At 41.0% G+C, this 23,176-nt stretch overlaps 1 protein-coding gene and 1 long non-coding RNA gene across 4 annotated transcripts in view; both read right to left on the bottom strand.

The window, feature by feature from the left end:
- Positions 1-2,311: 2,311 nt before the first annotated feature.
- LOC116153475 (uncharacterized) lies at positions 2,312-6,954 on the bottom strand. The gene is made up of 3 exons (XR_004137232.2): positions 6,484-6,954; positions 2,991-3,739; positions 2,312-2,723 (listed from the first exon to the last, which is right to left on the bottom strand). It is a non-coding gene; the product is annotated as an uncharacterized LOC116153475 (long non-coding RNA).
- Positions 6,955-8,232: 1,278 nt separating this feature from the next.
- Positions 8,233-23,176, bottom strand: part of AQR (aquarius intron-binding spliceosomal factor) — a 103,884-nt gene continuing 88,940 nt past the window's right edge. The window contains exon 36 of one of the 3 annotated variants that reach the window (XM_064485764.1): positions 8,233-9,339. The gene's annotated coding sequence lies outside the window, so the exon portion shown is untranslated. Of the gene's footprint in view, positions 9,340-15,588; positions 16,461-23,176 lie in introns of those variants that run through there. The other 2 variants (XR_010380894.1, XM_064485765.1) reach the window with 2 other exon arrangements.

Below are 23,176 nucleotides of genomic sequence, written 5' to 3'. Positions count from 1 at the left end.
GTTGAACTCTTTCAGAACTGCAGTCTAAAAACAGGACTCTATCACGCATGTAAGACTAAACCACGTAAATATATTGCTGAAGGCTTTGTCTTCAGGTAGGGGAGTCTGAAGGCAGTTGTTACAGGGAACACACTTAAAAGATATTTTATAATCAGTATTTCCAAACTCCTCTTGGTTAGGACTACAAATAACCAACTCCTCTTACCTTTATAGCCTCTAATTTAATTTCATGAATTCAAGAAAACAAAAATAAAGGCTTTGCCTAAAGGCAATCACCTGTGTTAACCAGAGGCAGGAAACAGAAATTGTCCCTCCAGAATAAAACCAACAGAAAAGCCTCCTTGAGCTGATACTTGAGTGCAAATGCTGGTTCTCACAAATAAAAAGGTCTCTGTGCATATGGCATTTCAGAGACAAGCCAGGTTTTGAGAAAGAGAAGAGAAAAGAATCCACAGTTAAGCCATGACGCGGCTTTGAAAAAATGATCAGAACAATCTTGAGCATATGACCCAAGGGAAAGTTTTATATCACCAATTACCTGCAGGGACTGGTAATCCTGCTTATGGGTGAACAGGAAAGGTGCCCTCCATTCAGTTAACCCTTTTGCAAACTCTATTTAATACTCTATTTTCCAGGGAGAGGCTACAATTACTGTTTAATATTATAGCTCAAAATTTGTAACTATCACAAAAGATGCGTGCTGTGCTCATCTCTCCACCAGTGGGTATGGCCATCTTTTCTCTGTATCCTTGGTCCAGAGCCCATAGACTGACACAATTGGTCACTTCTGTGTCCCCTCAAGGAGCACATCGCTAAACCACTGGCCCAAGTTGGTGGGTGAGAATGAGGAGAGGGGGTGGGAAGATGGTGATGCAGGGAGAGACCAGTATCCCCTACACCCTTCCCAAGAGTATCTATCTGAACAGAAAACCGACCATGATAAATCAGAAACCCACGTAGATACCGGTACGGGGCTGAGGCTTTGCTCCCACACCAGGCAATGGAAAATTTTAGGTGATGGTGTTCATTTTGCCCAACTCAGGGATGTAGGCCCCAAATTGTAATGGAAATGGCAATGCTGATCCCAAGAAGCAGAAAGCCTTGTTTATTAGCACAGCTCCAGTGCTCCAGAAGTTCCCCTACCCCAGCCTAAAGAGCAAACTCCAATATGTTGTTCTGCTTTTGTGTAGTAAGACTTTTCTTTGATCAGGAAACTAGCCTTTATTCTGCCTCAGTCTGAGAGCTGAAATGCTACGCCTGCCCCCTTTCTCACCTGGAACATGTTTGTGTGAATCTGAGAGACTGTGTCGTGGCTCTAAGTTTAGTTGCTTCTGTTCCCTCTGTTTCATAGGGAGGTCACTATGGAGAGAGTAAACGCACCTTCCCAAAGTGTCTGATTCAGTCACAAGCACGTAGACAGTATTTTTAAACCCTTGACGTTGATGTTGGGCAACTGCTGAGAATAAATGGATGCTCTTTGTTTCCTCAGATATTTGCGGGTGCAGAAGGTCTAGATAACATTTTATAATGTCACCACCCTGAGACTGATGCACACCAATATGCCTTTTACCAAAAAAAAAAAAAAAAAAAGTGTCACGCTAGGAAAACACAGTACCTGGTTGTCAGAGCTTGTGTCATTTCCAATAAAGTAACTTTCACCCTCCTAGTCTCTCTGCACATTAAATTCTCAGCATCAACCAAGAAGATATTCAGTCCTCAGTGTCTGATTTTGAACAAAAGGCTTCAAAGAACTCTGGGAGATTCAGGCTTGCCTTCACCTGTGTGGAAACTCAGATGTGTCCTTGTTCTCTCATTTTACAAATCACTTAGCAAAATATTTGAAATGAATTCACTCTCTGATTGGCAAAAGCATGATTTAGAAATCAGAAGCCAAACAGAATCAGAATAGTGATGCTTATTTTGCGAATGTAGATACGAATAAGAGGAAGAATCCAGTTTTGTGGCTAAATGGGGTTTCCTTGAAATCAAGATGTGGTTTATTCCCTCGGTGCCTTCGTCTTGCTTAAGCAGTGGAGATTTCTACATAATAACCTCCATCTCCTTGAAGAAAGACTGAGTGTTACTTAGGATCTTTTCCTCCCGTGGTGCTATTTTTAAAACTGTCCTCATAGTTGGTCAATTATCTAACTCTGCTCCAAGTTTTCCATGTAGAAAACTTTTAGCCAAATTGGTTAGGTTTTGGGTTTCTGGTTATGTGGAAAACAACCATTGTTTGGAGAATTAAACTCATCTAAGTACACCCACACAGAACTACAGAGAAGATAATTTAATTTTCTGTGATGTTCCGGAAGTTATTTACAGAGTAGTCTCATTTTGTACTTGAGTTCTTGTCACATACTATGGCATAATATATATGACAGATGTAGAATACTGAGCTAAACTAAAATGATGACATGCTGAAAAGTTGCTTATATGAATTAATTGCTGGTGTCAGCATACCTGTTATCTGTTTATTCCTCTTAAAAATCAAGCATAGATCAGACTTCTGGTTCTGGCCAGGATAGAGCATCCTGTTCCTCCCAGGTCCTCCCTCTTACAACTGGGGACTTAATACAACAAGCAAACAGAGGAAGACTCCAAGGAGGAAAGATGAAGGTGGACTGCTAGGGGCTTTGGGACAGTGATGAGTGATGAGTTCTTCAGGTCTCTTTATTGTCTTCCGTATACCCCAGACAGGAACCATAGTGGCCTCCATCCAGGACCTGCCAACAGACAGAGATAAAGTAAGCTCTGTCTCATTCTCCAACCAAGGAACAAACGAAAGAGTGGTCTCACAATGGAAAGCCTTTTTGGCCATACCTGCCCTATTCTAGCCAAATACTAATGGGAAAATTGCACCCCTCCCCCATTTCAGTGGGGCAGTGGGCAGCTGATCTTTCTTCCCACCCTACCCCTGCAGAGGCAGCCAGGGGTACTCCCATTCTCTTGCCTGGTGGTGTTGGAGGGACCGGTCAGGGAGCTGATCTTACGTTTCCTGCCTGTTAGAAGCAGGCAGTGCTCCCGTTCTCCCTCCAGGGTGGTGTCAGCCAGGTGGCATGAAGGATCCTTGCGATGGAACTGTGCTGTGTTTTGGTGGCCATATGAATCTACGCATGTGATAGAATTATAGCACTAAATACACACACACACACGAGTGCCTGTAAAAGTAGAAGTGGTGATACCTGAATGCTGCTGATGGACTGTATCAGTGTCAATTTTCCAGCTATAATATGGTTCTGTAGATACACAAGAAATTACCACTGGGGGGAATTGGATGAAGGGTACATGAGATCTCTGGGTTATTTTTTATAATTGTGAATCTACAATCCTCTCAAAATATAAAAGTATTGAAAATAAACTATAAGGTGCACCCTCAAAATCGAGTTTTTGTTTTTGTTTTTTTTCAGTTTCCAATCAGTTTGATTCTGAATGAATTAGTTCCCATGAGTCCCCATGTTCAGGTTACCATAGTTATGAAATTTAATTACCAGTCGCACTAAATATATCACGTTCCCTATATTTATAGAAAGGGTGCTGGCTGGCCGAGTTTGGATCTGGCAGGTGGAGTTAGGCGCCATTGAGGCCGAAGAGGTTCCAAGGTCCACAGGCACGTCGATGAATCAGGAGCTGATGACAGCAGGCAAACCACAGCATGATGGAGGAGCCCCAGAAGGAGAGTTCATACTTACTTAGGGTGGAATCTGGCACAATGAGCAGCCTCAGCAAAAGGGCCTGGAGACTGGAGAGGAGTCATGCTTCTGATTAATAGCGTGGTAACTATTTACAACATCCCAGCTGAGCTACTCCCGGAGAGAGTGAACACCTGGAACTGAAAGGCCTATTTTGCAAACAAAGAGAGCCGCCCCACCGTAAAAGAGCAGGACTTAGAGGATGGGAAGTCAGTTCCTGCTCTGGTCCGGATCCCCAGCTGAGCAGTGAAGGATGTTTAGCCTAAGACGCAGCGCCAGGAGAAGGCGTCTATGAGGCCTGGGGTGTTGGCAGCCGGGAGTAGGTGGTACAGGCTGGGCGAATGCTGGCCAGGGTCGACTAGGCATGGCAGCAGCCAGAGAGCACAGTCCACACTCTACCCTGAGCCTCTGTGAGATACCCTCCGGGACTCTGGGAAATGTCAAAGAGGTCGGCACCTAGAAAAGGCAGGACTGTGTGAGGGATGGGGAAGGGAACCATCAGTTTTGCAGGAAGGGCCATCAAGCAGACAAAAATCTAGGCCAGTTGTTCTCAATCTTGGCCACACGTAGAATCACCCGGGGAGCTGATGGCTGGGGATTCCCTCCATAGATTTTAATTTAATTGGTCTGGTTGCACCTGACATTTGGAGATCTCAAACTTTAACTTCCATCAGAATCACCTGGAGAGCTGGGTAAACCTCAGATTGCTGGACCCCGTCCCTAGAGTTTCTGATTCAGTAGGTCTGAGGTGGAGCATGAGAATTTGCATTTCTAAGACACTCCTGTATGATGCTGGTGCTGAAGGAACACACTCTCTGTGGCACTGACTTAGGCAAATGTCTCCTGAGATAACATCTATATCCACCAGGTAGTGTGGGTGCTGGAGACGCTGGATACTGAGAAGCAGTTTAGAGGAAGAGCAAATCTATAGGCTCAGAAAAACCTGAGCCTCACCACTGCCTCTGCACTTATTAACTACATGATCCTAAAGAATTTACTGAAATTTTCTAGACATAAATTTTCCCATCAGGCAGACCAGAAAAATTGTGGCATCTACTAGTAAGATTGTTGCAAATAATTAATGTTTAAAAAGTGTTTTCATCATTGATAGACATATTACATATATTGTAACAATTTAATCCCCAACCAGGGTTCAGAGAAGTTAAGCTACTTGTCCAAAGTCACACAGCTATTAGGACTCAGTTAGAATTTGAACACTAGGCAATCTGACTCCCAAACTCATGCAACGGAAAGAAACCATCAGGAGATCCAGACACTGAAGTTATCTGACATGTATGTTAGATATATATTTAAAAACTGATTAATATGTTCAAGAAAATAAATGGAAAAGTAGAGAAATTCATCAAAGAATAGGAATTTATGAAGAAAGAATCACATGAAATTCTAAAACTAAAAAATAGAATAAATAATAACTTGGATGAATTTAAAAGCAGATTGACACAGTTGAAAAGAGGATTAATGAGCTTTAAGGTAGGACAATAGAATATATTCAGACTAAAGCATAGAGAACAAAAGAAAGCAAGGCTAGTTTAACATGTAAAAATCATGTGTGTCATTCAGCACATTAACAGGATACAGGAGAATAATCATATGATTTATCCAATATATGCAGAAAACACATTTGAGAAAAGTTAATATCCATTCATAATAAAAGCTCTTAGTAAACAAAGAACAGGAAGAAAACCCGTAATCTAATAAAGAGTATCTACATCAAAGCTACAGCAAACATTATATTTTATCTCTTGTTCCCTGAGATTGTAAAGTAGACAAAGATGCCAGCTAGCATCACTTCTGTCCTATATTATACCAGGGCTTCTAAGCAGTGCAGTAAGGCAAGAAATATAATAAAAGTTATAAAAACTGGAAAGGAAGAAACAAAGCTGTCATAACTGTGAGTGTAAAAAATACAAAAGGATTTAGAGTCAAACTAATTCAGTAAATGAACGGAACAAAGTCAGTGAATTAAGGGGCAATATACAAAAACCAACTCTGTATGCCAGCAATAAACCAATGGAAAAATAGCATTTAAAATATGCATCAGAAAACATCAATACCTAGAATCAAAGCCAATTAAATCTATTTAAGACCTCTATACACAAAGCTGAAACATCAGTGCAATACGTTAAAGACCTGCGTAAATATCATCCCTAATCTTTCCTGCCAGAGCATGCATCTCCTTTTCTTCTGATCTCTGCAAGCAACCCCTTTTAAAAAATCTGTCTAGCCCAGGGCCAAGCCAACTTGATTCCCAGCACAAGAATAACTCCTTCCCGTGGCCTCACCCCTAGCCAGCCCTGCTCTGCCGACTCCATCTTCTAATGGATACAGGTTTCTCGTTCTATATAGATTGCAGGTCATAAACCCACGCGCCTCAGTCAGGTGCCTTTACTATCTTCTTTGTGCTTACCCTTTTTCTCTTTTTGAAATGTAGGCTTCCGAAGTCCAGGAACCATTGTGTATTATTTCCCTCACAGCCTACTAATGAGTTATAGTTTTTAAAAAATATATTTTAATTCTTATTTTTTATTGAAGTGTAGTCAATTTACAATGTTAGTTTCATGTGTACAGCAAAGCAACTCAGTTATACACACTAAGGTGTTATAGTTTTGATTGAGTGAAGCTAAGAAAAATAAAATGGTTTTTAAGAACTTTATTTTAATCTGTTTTTTTTTTTTAAAGTTTTATTCCATATTTTGGCTCTTAAGGATATTTGGATGTGGAAAAAGCTATTTAAAAATTTAGTTGCCTTTGCTATTGCTTACTTTCAACTCACCTTTTTGGTAGTCTTGAAAAACAACCAAAGGATGATAAATTTTCTGAGCAATGAACTGAGAAGGAATTCTTATCCTACGATAAATCTTCTCCAGATTCTGTCGAGTTACACTAAAAAAAATTAAGGTATGTAAGTTGGGGGAAGGAAAGGAGGGGGTACGTAGCCTGGGTGTTCACATATAGCAGTGTGTCAATACCGTGGGGAAAAATTTAACCTTGGCCAAACAAAGAGGGGAAAATCATGAGTGTATTAGAGACCTATGCTGACTTGTCCCCCTGCCCTGCCTGCAGAATCAGAGCCAGATTCCTCTCCTGTGCTAATTTATGGATTTTCTCTAGTAGAAAGTAGGATGTGAATCTCACCTCCAAAGTGAATTTGAGATACTCAATTTAGGGACTACGTGGAAACAGAAATAAAAAGCAACCACCTCACAACCAAAGTTCTTTTCATTAAAGTGTCAGAACGTCTTTCAAAGCTGATGTCTCCTATTTCATATAAATGAAAAGAAAATCAGATGACACAAGGCCAGGAAAATAAACAACGTGTTTATAATTAGAAGCTCTTCCAGAGACCTGGTCACGTCTGTGTGTGATATGATAGAGTCTGAGCATTTCGTGAGAGACCAGGAGGCAAAAAAAAAAAAAAAAAAAAAACAAACCTCTCTTCAAGAAAGAGCCCTGCACATGTAATAAAAATGCCCACGGGGTCAGGCCACCCCACTACCCAGCGGGGCTGCCGTGGGGACCCTGGAGTGTCCAGGAAGTGGTCTGGGAAAGTTTACCCTGCTCCTTTCTCCCAGTTCCCAAAACTATATCCCTTTCTGTTTAACTAATTAGAGGCTCATTGGGGATTATCAAGGTATTTATTTTTTCCCCTTACCCCAGTAAAGGTAAGCCTATTGTATTACAGATACGCATTACTCTTGCTTTAATTAGGTTTTATGCAATTTGATCATCTAAAAGCAAAGATTTAGACTGGAACCAAAGTCAGTTGATCCTTTTTGCTGGCTTGAGCTGGCTGGTTGTGGTGGTGATGCTGCTGGTATTGTCACAATGTCTAGTTTTAGAACAACAAAGAGAGAAGAATGTTAACTGGCACAGGGGAGGCATACTCAGAAGACGACTGAGGAACTTGGCAGTGGAGAGAAGATTTGGGAAGGGGGAAAATGTGTATTCTTTTCATCAAGTGCCCTTCTGCAGGCAACTGTTGACTGTCTTACGTCTCCATAGCTGGGACTCTGCAATGGATAGACCATAACTCCTAATATTTATTTGAAAAAAAGTGTAAGACACAATCCCCAAGGACTTTGTCCAGACAGTGTTGAATGGAGAAAGAGGCTACTACAGGCTGGAGTGATCAGGGAAGGCTTCCTGGAGGAGGTAGTATTTGGTCTTGGGGTCTGAGTAGAGTTGACCAGGAGGACAGGAGAGGGAGTGACATCCCAAACAAGAGAAAAAGCAACATCATAGAGGTGGGAAAGTTCAAGACATTTTCGAAGGAAACTAAGGAAAGTGGCCTGGCTGAAGCAGAGATGTTCAGGGATATAGTTTATTAAGTGCATTTGACAGTTTAATTAAAAGGAGAGAGAGAGAAATTCATTCCAATGACATGCTTCTTGAGCAGAAACTTGGTTTTTAACCAAAAATAATGATCATATCAGAAGCACAAGGGTAAACTGAAGTCACCAGAAAAGGTTACTTGGGTTTGGATGCAAATATAATAAAGAATTAAACTCATATACATGTGATTGATAAAAAGCTCCTGCCTTAGATGAACCCGCCACATACCTTCTCCAGGCTTATACCCCAGTGGGTGAACACTTACCAGGACATTTCACCTCATACAGCAACAGCTGTCCAGTCATATTTCTCTAGTCAGTTCACGATTTTATTCTCTGTATTAGTTCACACCCTTTCCATTTCCTTCAAACCTTCAATGAGACAGCTCACTGAGGGCCTCACGTGGCCTTGTTAAGGACGTTGGTCTTTATCTTAAGAGAAATTAGAAGATATCAAAGGATTTAAACAGTGAAATGGCAGGTTTAGAGGAAGGAAGAGGGTGCTATGGCTTCAGAGAAGGAGGTTTGTAACAAGAAGGGCAGAAAAGGTGACAAGTGGAAAAAGGAGGGTGGTGGGGGAGTGTGCACGGAGGGGTACATGCCCCTCTGATGGGCTGGTGGCAGAAGAGCTCAGGAAGAAACCAGGGGAGGCGGAGGGATGAGACATTTGAATAAGCGGTTTGAGGGAGCTGGGGAACTGGCGGATGCTCTGACGGCACAGGAAGACTCTGGAAAGGAGGCAAGGAGAGAGGGTGCGTGCTGGGAGGACCAGCACCCGCAATTCAGTCCCAACCATCTCCTGCAGGCAGGTGGGCACTGGGCCTAATGGAGACTCCGTGGCTTGTGAGGTTGCCTGGCAGGCAGCCGCAGTTTCACATAAAGTGATTTGGGGCCCATTTAATTTCTAATCATGAGGAATTTAGAGGAGCTGAGCATCAAGCAGGACCTCCTGTCCTTGTGCTATTAATAGTGCCTGGGTTCTGGCTGGGAACCTTGTTATCCTGATCTCGCGCCGTTGTTTTATCCGCATAAGTCGCTGGAGAAGGTTGCTTTTTCATCTTCTCAGTCCTCCCTTCGTGCACCTGCACACTGTGTCCCAGCTAGTACTGTAGAAACGGGGGTTGCAATCTTCCCTTTGAATCCTGTTCTCATAGGTGCAGGGTGATGGTCTGCATCCCTCCTGGGCTGCAAGAGAAGGACCCGATTCCCTCCTCACCAGCAACGGACACCGTGATGGGGCGGACCGGGAGTCACATGACACACGGGCTTACGCAGAACAGGAGGAGTACAGGTTGAGCCTACAACAGGAAAAGATACTCTCACACAAGGCAATTAGCCCAGCACAAGCTGTGAGGGCTCTTCATCTTCCTAAGGAAGGTTTCCAGGGCCAAGGCCCATTCTTACGTGGTCGCACAGGAGTTGAAAGGCTGCATGCTCATGACTGCGTTTCTCAACAACTGCCTCACAGAGTCCTGGGATTCTTAGAGTTGGAGGAATCCCAACTGTTCTGGTGCCCATGTAACTGCCCACTGCCTGCTATGCAGAACTTGGCTGTCACACACTGAGATGCTCCATGAGCTGTCCCAGTCCTATGCTGTGTCCCAGTGAATCCACCCAGTTACCAACCATTCCTGGGTCTGATTCAGCTACTAAGCCAAAATGCTGACACTTGAGAGATGGAGTGTGTGAACCACCAACAGCAAAGTAAGACCAAATATATGACAATAGGAGTCTGACCCACGAGGTCTGCAGCAACCAATCCAGGAGACCAAACCTCAACCCCTGTAGCGATCAGCCCAGAACCATCAGGACTTGGTCAACGACTGCCAGCTTCCCTACTTTTTATCCCTGCTTCCAGTGCAGGATCAGCCCGAGAAAGTCAAATATGCTCCCCCAACCAATCACATAAGATGCCCTGCCACTAGTTAGCCTGCTCCCTGCTTCCCCAGGCCAAACCCCTCCAATCAGAGCACACCTGAAGCCTTCTCCTCTTTGCACTATGAAGCTTTTCTACTCCCCTACCTGCCTTTGAGTCTCTGCCGAACACCAGTGAAGGCGGCTGGGTCCCTTGCCATAGAGAGCTTTCAATAAATAGCCTTTGTTCTCATTTGAGTATTCTTTATTTCCACACATTAGTGGACAATAAATTAAATAAACTTGGATTTATCTCCTGGATATCATGGAGTTGGTGAAATAAAACTCATAACTAGAATGTGTTGAAAGTAACCTGAAGGGAACAGAACTACATTTTGATATTTTTTTCCCTCAGTTTTATTGAGTTACAATTGACACAAAATATTGAATTCGTTTAAGGTATACAACATAATTTGATATATGTATATATTGGGAAATAATATATAATAAGTTTATGTCTCTCACCTCACATAGTTACAAATTTTTTCTTGTGATGAGAACTTTTAAGATCTCTTAGCAACTTTCACATATTCAGTACAGTATTGTTAACTATAGTTGTATATAACAATATAGTTAACTATTGTATATTTGAAAGTAATGGACATATTGTACATTATATCCCCCAAACGTATTTATCATGGAAATTTGTATCTTTTGACCACCTTTACCCATTTCTCCAACCCCCTACCCTTGGCAAACACCAATCTGTTTTCTGCTTCCATGGGTTTGTTTTCTTTTTGTTTGCACATATAAGTGAGGCCATACAGTATTTGTCTTTCTTTGATTTATTTCACTTAGCATAGTGCCTTCAAAGTCCATCCATGTTGTTGCAAATGGCAAGATTTCCTTCTTTATGGTTGATACTATCCCATTGTGTGTATATACATAAATATATAAATATATATATATTTTTTTTCTTGATCCACTCATCCATCAATGGACATGGATTATTTCCATGTCTTGGCTATTATAAATAATGCTGCTATGAACATGAGAATGCAGATATTTCTTCAAGACAGTGGTTTTGCTTCCTTCAGTTATATACCCAGAAGTAGAATTGCTGGATCATATAGCAGTTCTATTTTTAATTTTTTGAGGAACCTCCATATTGTTTTCCATAGTGACTACACAAATTCCCATTTCCACCAAGAGTGCACGAGGGTTCCCTTTCCTCCATATCCTTGCCAACATTTGTTACCTCTTGTCTTTTTGATGGTAGCCATTCTAACACAGGTGTGGGATGATATCGCACTGTAGTTTTGATTTGCATTTCCCTGATGATTAGTGATGTTGAGCACCTCTTCACGTACCTGTTGGCCATTTTTATGTCTTCTCTGGAAAAATGTCTATTCCGTTCCTCTGCCCATTTTTTAATCAGATTTTTTGTTTTGCTATTTCACTGTATAGAAATGAAGTTTTAAAAAGTGTTTAAGTAATATGAAATCCACGGTCATGGTCACAGCAGAAAACACTTGGCTAGGGAGAAAAGAAAAGAGAAAGGCACATCCTGTTTCTGCAGAACATGCAACAGTGCATCAAGCCAGAATGAAGACCAGGGCAGTATTTTCATGAAGTAGATTATAAAACTGGCAAAAAGACAAATTCTAGTAAAAGATGTGATTATGAAATATCTGGAAAGCCTAATTCTTTCCAAAATAAAGAGGTACATTTCTGATTTGCTTTGTTAATATTTTAGGGATAAAAGAAAACCACAAAACCAAAAAGATTATGTGGAAGTGGAGGAGGAATCAGAACTAACAATCTCATTAAAAAGCTTGGAAAATATGGGAGGAATGGAATGAACTGAATTGAACGAACTGGAGAATGCACAGCTCTGCAAGCAACAGACAAGGAAAGATGGCTGCACCTTGGCAGAGGTTTTCTAGGGTCTTGAAAGAGTCAGCCGGATCACTGTTGGAAATTTCACAGCCTGTTTTTATCCTTCTATTCAGCATTATAGCTACAAGAGTCCCCACATTTACATATAAAGCAGTGAAGACTGGAGTTACGTTATTTCAGCATATGGCCTTATTTCTGATATGCTAATATTGGTAGATATTTTGGGCAGTTAGGGCTAAAAACTGAAATAAGAAAAGCCAGCACCTACACTCTACTACAGTTATATTTCCCACTTAGAGTTAGTGTTTTCAAGTTGCCCACATTTCATTTTAATCAACTTTTGTTTTACATTGTTCTATTATCACTTTACCAAATCAACCTATGAAGTTTGTATTAAAAAGCAATATTACTCATGATTTCAGCAGCTTGGGAATCAGTCCTTTCTCACTAGAGGGGAAGAAATGAATCCTGAGATAAGGGGCCAAGTCTTAGGTCTTCCAAATGCATTTCTCAGCATGCATGCATTCCAGAATTTTCAGCTGTATCTGCATTTTAATATAACAGCCAATAGTATGAAGAGAAGATATTGGAAAAATCATCTCAGTTCACCTCTGCATCAAGCAAATTGTTAGCATTGCAGACTGATAGTTTTTTCATTGGAAGATTGAAATGATTCTCTTTTTTGACAGGTAAATATAATTCACTAAATAAATATTTGCTATCATTAAATAATACTTGCCTATTGACTATATCCAAGAGACTATGATTGCTACTATAAAACAGGCTAAATGAAAGATCGAAGATTTAGTCTCCAAGGTTATTAAGTGTGAAAATATTTTTCCTTGTTTCTGCCAATCAGTGTTTCTCTCAGAGGCATCCAATCTGTATATCTTAGAATGCCATAAAAATGGTTACACATTTACTTACTTAACACAACTTCTTTGAAAAAGCATTGGCCAAACTGATCCACCTTTTTACAATTAATAACCAAATGCGGTTCTTTTTGGGAGGCTTGGGAATTATCTGAAAAGTATATTTGAAGTAGTCCCCAGAAACACAGCCTGACCAATAGACAATGTTGATTCTATGAAGTTCCCCGTTTGTTTAGGAGGTATGAGCATCGGGTGTCTCATGAAATGCCTGCTAGGGTGCCACCTTTTCCACCAAGTCTCATGGTTATAAACATAAAAATAGAGAGAAAGGTGCATCTTAGAATCCAGGTAATATAAGGTTCTTATAAATATACATATACATACATATATCATTTGTATTTTTTCTCATAAGCACATCTCCATATATTTTAACCTTTCAAACACACACACACCACCACCACCATCATTGTCGTCATCTATGTGGGAAAACCTCCAACATCACAGTAAGTATATTTCAGTCTCACATCCTGATTAACACATGCCATCAGTAGGAGCACACTTCTCACGTAAGCGAAGCAATTTTCACAGTTTGGGTGCCGTTCTCCCTTCTTTAGATATTATGGTGCAAATAAGAATTTCAGTGCAATGATTATCATGGGAGGTTTAAATATATGGCAGTCAGGAAACTCCCAGAGTAGATGAAGAACTTCTAAACATCACATGTACACATGACGGCTAAGTGTAAACAGCTGTGGTGATCCCAACATTGATTTTCATTGTGTTTAGAGGCATTTAAGTCATGTCACAAATGGAACTGGATTCTTTTTATGTTGATTTATAGAATTTTAATTATTCAGGATGAGCCACTTTCTAAAAGTCATTAAAGAGTTTAGATGTGACATTTGCGGGAAAGGGGGGAGGTAAACGTGGCTCCTAACCACAGGAGAAAAATATAAGGCAAAGGAGAAAAGATAAACAAGAACAGAAGATGACATAGCCATCTGTCAGCCTCCCAAAGGAGATGATGGTTCTCTTGATGGTGTTTCCTGTTTTCTTTTTCAATGCTTTACCCGGCCTCATGCTGCTCAGTTAGCAGCATTTAGGTACAGGATTGACACAGACTGATCATAGGTGACTGCCTTTAGGAATCCCTGACATATAATCTGGCTTGTCCACTAGCAGACTTTGGAAAATGGTTTTAAAGCACATGTTTTAATCCAGGATAAGAATCTCAATGTTACTAAGAGAAGACAGACTTTTTACATACATACATACATACACACTCATATACATATATAACTCTATGTATTTATATATATTTCAGATGCAGGGCAAAAGATACCATAGACAAAGTAATTACATAAAGTAAAGACTTCTGGTTCCAGCAGATAGCGTAACTGGGTAATCTTAAACTAACCCTAGAAATCTGGATAAAATGTAGTATTTTTATAAGTGAAGAGAAGTCTCTGTAAGGAAAGAAAATCTCCAGTTGCTAGAAAGGTAGAGGGAACTGAAGACCTGAGAGTTAGGAATGTGTTCTGATGAAGCAGTGAGGCTCGGGAAGGGTTAAATCTCAGCAGCTCAGGGCTGGACTGGCCCTTCGAGGCCGGTTCAGAGCACGGCTGCTAGGATAAGACTTGTGCTTTATGGCGTCCCCATCAAAGTGACGTTGGACAGCTTCTCCATCCGGATGAAGAAGGAAGAAAACTCTTCAGCTGGACCGAGATGGATTGGGAAGAAAAAGAGAGGCGAGCAATGGCTCGCTGCCTCATGCAGGATGGAGGATTGGAGGCTCAGGTGGAGGAGAAAACAGGCAGGTGAGGATGGGCAACTGGGATGGGTCCGGGGGACAGAGTGAGGAGTTGAGAACTCTGACCCTGGGAAGTCGCAGCAAATGTTGATGAGGAGCAGAAAGGCACCCAGGCAAGAGCCTGGGCTGTGACCCAGAAGCAGAAGAGAAGGCTTTGAGCAGAACCACCCCCTACTCAGCACGTGCCACCGTAGCAGCAGGCGGCTCCCGCACAGAGGCCTGTGGCCTTGCTCTCGGCCGCCCGGCAGTCGCAGCTGAGCGGTGAGTCAGCACCAGGCAGTCACTCACCCTTTTTGGAAGCCAAGTCTCTAGTCATTTCTGAAAAAAGAAAAATGATTGAGGAGGAGCTGGATTTTTCCCTTCGGAACGGATGTGAGTGAACCCATTCGGTGTTTTACTAATAAAAGCAATCACGTCTGGAGAGCAGCGCGGGGTTGAGGAACATGCATGGTCCATCAGTGATGCCTGGAGCCAAAGGATGGGCATGTCTGCCTGCCCAGCAGCAGCGCCTGAGGGTCTGTCAGTGCAGCGCCCTCACCAGGAATACATTTCAGAAAGCCGGTGGGGCTTTCGCTCACTTACAAGGCAAGAGTGAGCCTGCTCACCCACCACATACATTTCAGGAACAGATAAGAAGGGAGTCTGGGCCATCTTCTGTCCCCGCAGGCCCCTCTGCACACCCCCAGGGCCTCCACCTTATTTCCCGGTGGCCCAGAACTCCACACCTCAGCCGCTCGCTCCCCTTTCCCCACGCCTGTGTCCACCCTCTGGGCAGCACCTCCACACGTGAACCAGTTACACGTACAGGCCCTGTACTCAAACATCGTGGTTCAAATCCTGGCTCTAAGGAACCACTTACTGGCCACGAAAACCTCGAATGGGTTTCTTAATTTCTTTAAGCTTCAATTTCTTCATCCAGAAAACAGGAAATAAATTATTATCCTGGGGTCATGGTGAGAATCAAATGTAATCATCTGTGTAAAACACATACCACAGTATCTGCTGTACAAATGCTCAGTAAACCACCATCATCACTGGCACTGTCTCAGGTTCTTTTCCCCACTCAGATCACCCCTGCCCTGTGTCACACAGAGCCAGACAGCAGCCCCACCACACGTGCTGTTCCCCGATGTTGTTCTGCTAAAACCAAGGTGTGCCAAAAGCAGAGGACTCAGACAATGCCAGGACTAAGAAGGAATTATTGACCAGATCTTTTCAAATATTCAGAACCATGCAAAGCAGGTTTGGATGTACATATTTATTATACTATTGGTCTATCTGATGGAAAGAGGTGATACACACAGTCAGGGTGCCCTAAGCATTTTTAGCCAAATAAATGACTCTCGAAATATTTCTGACCCGCAAACCAAGCCACGTGTTCCTTCTTTATATCAGGCTTCTAACCTGCTTGAAGCAGGAGAGCCACCCTGGAATCCAGTCTAGCATGGGAGAGAAGATCCGTAAGCAGGTGACTGTGGCATCACGTGGTAAGGCCACCATTCAGACAGACGACGAACAGGGTAAGGACAGCTACTGCTTGCTGAGCTCCCCCTGCGTGTCTGGCATTATTCTAGCCAATTCCTGTATCTCAACATACTTAATCCTTACAACAACCCTCCAGGAAGGTATTACCCTAATTACGCAGATGAGGAAACGAGAGCTACGTGGTTCAGGGTTACCCAGTGAGCAAGCAGCGGCGCGACCGCAGTGACTTCTAATTTGGGTCAACTTGACTCCCGCACGGCCCCTCAAGTGCCGTAAACATCTGGGCCATGTCCTGGCTCGTGGGCTCCCATGGCTGCTCTCTCTGCCTGGAACGCTCTTCCTCTAGGTATCCGATGTCTCTCTGCTCACCTCCTCCCAGCGTTTGCTCAGTGGGGCCTTCCCTCAGCAGCGTGGGTGCCTGGGAGGCAGGGAGACGGTGACTGTCCCAGAAGCAGGTGTGAGGGTGAGGAGGCTGGTGAGTCATCTCGAGTGTGCGAGTCTGAGGAAGCAACAAAGTGCCGAGTCACGCGGAGCAGGGATGGGCATTCCCCGAAGAGGGGCGGACTGTGCCCACAGGCCTGGCCCTGGGCGGCTTTTGGAAACAGGTGAACTGCTTTCTAACTCCAGGCACCCAAGGCCCCTGTGTTCCTGACATCTTTTCAAATCTCTCAGGCAATGTCCTGATAAATTTACTGAGTCCTAAAACACTAATTTGTGTGATGCACTAGCCAACCCGAGGGCTCTTTCTTTTCATATGGGAATGGGTCTTAAGCCATAAGACTGAATCTCTAATGGTGGATTTTTCTAAGTCAGTGACAAATCGGGTGAGGACACACTTCCCTACTCCCCCACCCCCAGGACCTCATAGGTGGCCTTCTGATCCCCTATGTGCTGACTCAAGCAATTTTTGAAATGTACTCAGCAAAGGGTGGACAGAAAAATTCTTTGTGACCGACTACCCATCGCTCAGAAAATTTCAGTGGCTCAAACGTCCCAGCCCCTCACCCTCTGAGCATGTTGGTAATCGCGGTTACTGTATAATGTGAAAATTTCCAAATTGAACTAAACTCAGATCTATTAATATACATGATTAAGGATTCAAATATAGCACTGCTTTATTTTCATGGGGGGCTATTTCTGTGTGGTGATTGCCTGGCTGATTTGCAATTTCAGAATAAAACAGCTCTTCTGCATAGCTAACGGGAAACTTGGCAGGGTGCTGCACACCCAGGCCCTCGCTGTGAAAAAGTCTGTTCAACAGCGGCGAGTGCTCTTCTTCTGAATTACGTAAGCAGGGCCGACAAAAGGCAACAGCACAACTCCAGATCCTGCCCAGATGAAGTAGTGTCTGTTCGGTTTCTCTTTTGGTGCTGGAGGAACACTGACTCTTCTGGCGATAAATAATGAGCCTGTCTCCCTATAGTATCTCAAATTAAATACACTATGGTACAAATGAGGAATAAATCACAATAGAGATTTCTCTGACACGGGATTCACAAGTAACTAAAAGATGCTTGAGTAAGAATGATGTAAATAAATTCATAACCATGGTGACTTGAACCAAAGAGGACCTGCCTGAAGCAAACTCTATGGCTGCGATAAGCAAAACATTACCATCTCCAGCTAATAGAGAAAAGTAGGTTTATGACCTACAGAGATCTCAGTGTCATAAAGCAGCTTTTCCAGTCCCATGGCAGGCAACACAACTCACCTCAGAGCCAGGCCTCTGTACGTAAATATAATAAAATGGCTCTATTTTGAAGCAGCTTAGAGAATGATGGTCTTTGGAGTCAAAGTTCAAATCTCGGTTCCCTCACTTATAAATTTTGTGACTTCGGACAATAAGGCTTAGAGAAGCTTTCTCATTGGTTGTGCCAAGAATACAAGGCTGCTCTTTGCTGGGGCCGTTTCTCAAGAGGGCTGAGTTGGAGCAAGAAACCTTCAGGGATGGGGACACATCTCCCGCTGGGACAACAAACAGGTTTGCTTGCTGTTTACTGTCAAAGCGGTGGATTCCCCAGTGTTCCTCTCCTATAACACAACCCATGACCAAGCAGGCACCCATCTGCCTCCACATCACCTCTGTGGGACCCGGGGAGCAAGAGGGACAGACATGCTGACGCCCATGCTGCTTGCTGTGCTGTGAGCGATGTCGTCTTTTGCTTCTCGCCCAGGAGTCCTGTGTCTTTAACTTATTACTTATAAATAGGTAAACTCAAATCCCAAACCCAACCGTATGTTGCTTATAAAAGGAAAATCCTAAATACAAGGATCTAGAAAGTTTGAGTGGGAGAATAGGAAAAATAATGCCATGCAAAAACAGCCAAATGAAAGCAGGCATAGCTATATTAATGTTAGACAAGGTAGCCTTTAAGGCAAGAAGCATATCTGGACTTAAAGATAGACATTTGTAAATAGTAACAGGAAAAAATCCATCCATCAAGAAGGTATAACAATTCTGTGCTTGCATGCTTTTAATACATGGTCTTAAAATACACAAGGTAAAACTGGATAGAACTAAAAGAAGAAATAAACAAACCTATAACACACTCAGATTCTTGTTTTAAAAACACTTCTCTCAGTAACTGGTAGAACAAGCAGACAAAAAAAAAAAGTGAGAATATAAGGGATTTGAACAAAATAATTAACAAACCTGACCTAGTTTTTATGTGTATGTATATAAAACGGTGCCCAACTACGACAGAGTCCACAATCTTTTCAAGCACATGTGAAACACGTGCCATAGAAGTCCTGACACATTTCAAGGGATTATCATCATACTGAGTATGTTCTTTGACCACAGTGTAACAAAGCTAGAAATTCATAACAAAAAGATAAGATGCCCAAATGCTTGGAAATTAAGAAATCTACTTCTTAAAAGCCACTTAAAAAAATTGAGATGAAATTCATACAACATAAAGTCAACTATTTTAAAGTGAACAATTAAGGGGTATTTAGTACGTTCACAATGTTGTGAAACCACCACCTCTATTGAGTTCCAAAATATTTCAAAGAAAATGGAGGAAATGGGTTTTAAAAAGTCACAATGGAAATTAGCAAACAACTTGAAGTGGATGTTAATGAAAACATGATACGGGATGTGTGAGATATAGCTAAAGGTCTGCAAAAAAGTTATTACACATTATTTTTGCCTATATAATATTGAAAATTCAGCTGAAGTGGACCTACAAAAACATAACTTACTGAAACCAACACTACAAGAAATAGAATAGTTCTATACCATTAAATAAATTAAATCTGAAATTCAAAATCTTTTTACAAAGAAATCTTGAGATTTAAGTGACTGGTAAATTGTTCTAAATGCTGAAAAAAGAAATAATACCACTTTTGCAAAATCTCTTCCAGGAAAAGAAAAAGAAAATACTTTCAAGTCAGTTTATGAGGTCAGCATAATCTTGATACCCAATGTGATAAAAATAACATCATCATCATCATCATAATTATAGACCAATCTGTCATAAACAGAGATGCAAGAATTCTAATAAAAATATTAGTAAACTTAACACAGCAATTGTTTTAAAAATATTAGGAATGTAAGTTTGCTTTAATATTTGATAAGCCAAATCAATTTGAGGACTTCTGTTTCTACTCATGAAATAGTAACTCATCATCCCACTATAATCAACTAAAAAAACTGGACAAAATATATGAAGCAACTATTTTCAGACACCGAAATAGGCAGCATAGGTCTGTGATCCCTGAAAGAAAGGAAATAAAACAAGGTGAGCCCAGTCCTGGCTTTTTGCCTAGAGGTAACCTCCAAACAGCAGCACAGGGAAAGGGAACCCAAACAGAAGCCCAGCAGCCTCACTGACTCAGGAACTAGAAACCTGAGGAGGCTGACTGGGTAGAATTTGGGGGAAGAGTCTATGACAGAGTTATGCGTAGAAAGAACTCTAGAAATCTGAAGAGGGGTCCCCTCCAGTCCTTGGCTGAATATGCATCCACACAGGCACAGGGTGAAAATCCATGAAGTTAATCAAAGAACAACTACCTGGGAGCTATAAGCTAAACATGTCCCAGAGCTCACACGAACATAAAGGTTTAAATTTCTACCAGCTCGGGTGGAGATGCCTCACTGAACACCTGCGACAGTGACCAGAGAAAGGTTACAATTTAGTGATAGAGCTAAACTAGTCTTACAGTAAAGGTACTCTACACCTGAGCAACAAAACTTCAAAACAAACATCAGAAAGATTGACTTAATATCCACAAGTAACTTCCTGCCAAAACAAACTTCAGCAGTCTTTAGGGTAAGACAACAAAATCCAAACATTCAACAACTTGGCATTTGTAATTTCCAGTATTCAACTAAAAAATTATTAGGCGTGTCAAGAGTAGAATTTTGGCCCATGACCAGAAGAAAAAAAATCAATAGAAAATTAAATGAGTGAACTTCACCACATTAACAGAATAAAGGAGAAAAAGCATATAATAGCATTGGTGGATACAGAAAAAGTATTTGTGAGAATTCAATATCCACTGATGTTAAAAAAAAAAAAAACCACTTGGCAAACTAGGAATAGGAAGAAAATCTTAAGATCTGATACAAGGTATCACAAAAACTTATAGCAAATAGTATACTTGACAGTGAAATACAGAAAGCTTTGTCCTAAGATTGGGAGGAAACAAAGATACTTGTTTTGATTACCTCTAATCAGCATTGTAATGGAGGTCCTCAATAGGGCAATAAGGCAGAAAAGGGAAGTTAAAGTCATATAGATTAAAAAAGAAATAAAATTAGACCAGGTGTATAACAAAGGAAGTTAAAAAGTATAAAGAACAATGGAATACTACTCAGCCATAAAAACCGACAACATAATGCCATTTGCAGCAACATGGATGCTCCTGGAGAATGTCATTCTAAGTGAAGTAAGCCAGAAAGAGAAAGAAAAATACCATATGAGATTGCTCATATGTGGAATCTAAAAAAAACCCCAAAAAACAAAAAAACAAAAAAAGCATAAATACAAAACAGAAATAGACTCACAGACATAGAATATAAACTTGTGGTTGCCAAGGGGGTGGGGGGTGGGAAGAGATAGACTGGGATTTCAAAATTGTAGAATAGATAAACAAGATTATACTGTATAGCACAGGGAAATATATACAAGATCTTATGGTAGCTCACAGAGAAAAAAATGTGACAATGAATATATATATGTTCATGTATAACTGAAAAATTGTGTTCTACACTGGAATTTGACACAACATTGTAAAATGATTATAAATCAATAAAAAATGTTAAAAAATAAAAAGTATAAAGATTGAAGAGGAAGAAATAAAACTACCATTATTCACAGATGGCATAATTATGTACGTAGATAATTCAAAATAATCTATGGTCAAACTAAAGGAGACAAGTGAATTCAACAAGTTTTCCACCTACCAGGTCAACATACAAAAAATATATTGTATTTCTATATACCAATAACAAACAATGACAAAACATAACAAAATGTAGTTTTAAAAGTACATTTACAGTAGCATAAAGAATCAAAGAGAAATAAATTTAACAAAAGATGGCCAAAACTTTTATCCGGAAAACTACAAAACATAATCGCGATTAAAAGCTTAAGTAAATGAAAAGAGATGCCATATTCCTAGATTGTAAAGATGTCAATTTTCCTCCAAATTGAGCTGCAGATTCAAAGCAATCCCAATACAAATCCAAGCACTTTTTTTTTTTGTAGAATTGACAAGATGATTCTAAAATTTATACAAAGATTAAGAATGGCCAAAATCTGAAGAATACAGCTAAAGGATATACACAACCAGATGTCAGATTTAGTTTAAAGCTATAGGAATTAAAATAGCGAAACGAGGCACAAGAAAAGAAAAATACACCAATGAAACAATTCCAGAAATAGACCCACACACATACAATTACTTGATTTATGACAAAGGTTACAGTACAGTGCACCAAGGGAAAGAACGATCTTTTAATAAGAGTTCATCTTGATCCCTCCCTCATGTCATACAGAGAAATTTATTTGAGAAGGCAGACACCAAAAGTACATTTTGTATGATTCCATTTCTCTGTAGGTCAAAACCAGGCAAAACTACCCACGCCCAATGTTAATGGCTCTATGCCAATTTAAGAGACCCACTTGACCCAATTTGATTTCTGAAGTATCAATGACAGCTGACATTTATGACTCGTTCCACCAAAGCTAGGACTGTGTTTCTGTGGAGGAAACGCGGTCTCCACTTGCTCAGATGAGCCCACTTATTTAATGAATCCAACCAGACCAAGAGGTGCAATGGCAACCTCTAAAAAACTTATCACAGTGAGGTAAGGGGTTTGCCTGAATGTCAGATGGTGGTTCTGGTCCCAATTCAACTAACTGTAGTGTCCTAGGCAAGTCACCCAATGCCTCTGTGTTCTCATCTATGAACTAATGGGATTATTTATCGGCATTGTTGCCTGTGACACATTAGGTACTCAGTAGTCTATGAATGCATAAGAATTGGATAGTTTCAAATATATCTTCCAACTTTTTACTATATTCAATTCAATTCACTCCTGTGAAAAGTAGTCAACCAGCAACATAAAATGCAAATTCAGCAGGTCTATTCTTGTTCCACTACTATTTTGGGGGAAGTCTGGGATTAGAAGAAACTTGCACTGGAAGGTGATACTAGAAGGAAAGGGGTAATGGAAATACAGTGATACAGTAGCCACATTTACTGTAAACAACTGAACTAAAAACCAGAAGAAAACCTCCCTCAAAATGAACCAATGAACTAGAGTAGAAAAAGATAATTTTTTATAAGACCACTTCCTATCAAGAACTCTCGACTTTTTGAAAAATGTCAATAAAATCGTTTCTCAAAAGAGTTATTGACTTAGCAGACTCACATGAACCAGGCCTCTCCCAAGGAGAAGCAACTGCCTTTGAGATTCTCGTACTTAGATTTACTGCAAGAAGAGGTGTCAGGTGAGCATACAATGTTAGTCAAAGATGGAGAGAAAGGGGGATGGTGAGGACAACCATCTCTGGAGATTCACCAAGATAGAATTCAACATGTCTGATGCAAGGTAACTTTTGGGGCCATCTTATACATTCTTCTGAAAGAAAATTTTCTTCGTTTTTTTAATATTTGCTTAAATTTTCCCCTATTATTTCTGGTCCACCCCTGTTGGCCATGCTAAATCTTTTCCCTTTTTGAAACTTACATTTAAAAAAAAAA

Source organism: Camelus dromedarius, chromosome 5, assembly GCF_036321535.1.
Source record: "Camelus dromedarius isolate mCamDro1 chromosome 5, mCamDro1.pat, whole genome shotgun sequence".
Lineage (NCBI taxonomy): Eukaryota > Metazoa > Chordata > Mammalia > Artiodactyla > Camelidae > Camelus > Camelus dromedarius.
Note: the sequence above shows the minus strand (reverse complement) of the source record. Positions and strands in the feature narration are given on the sequence as shown.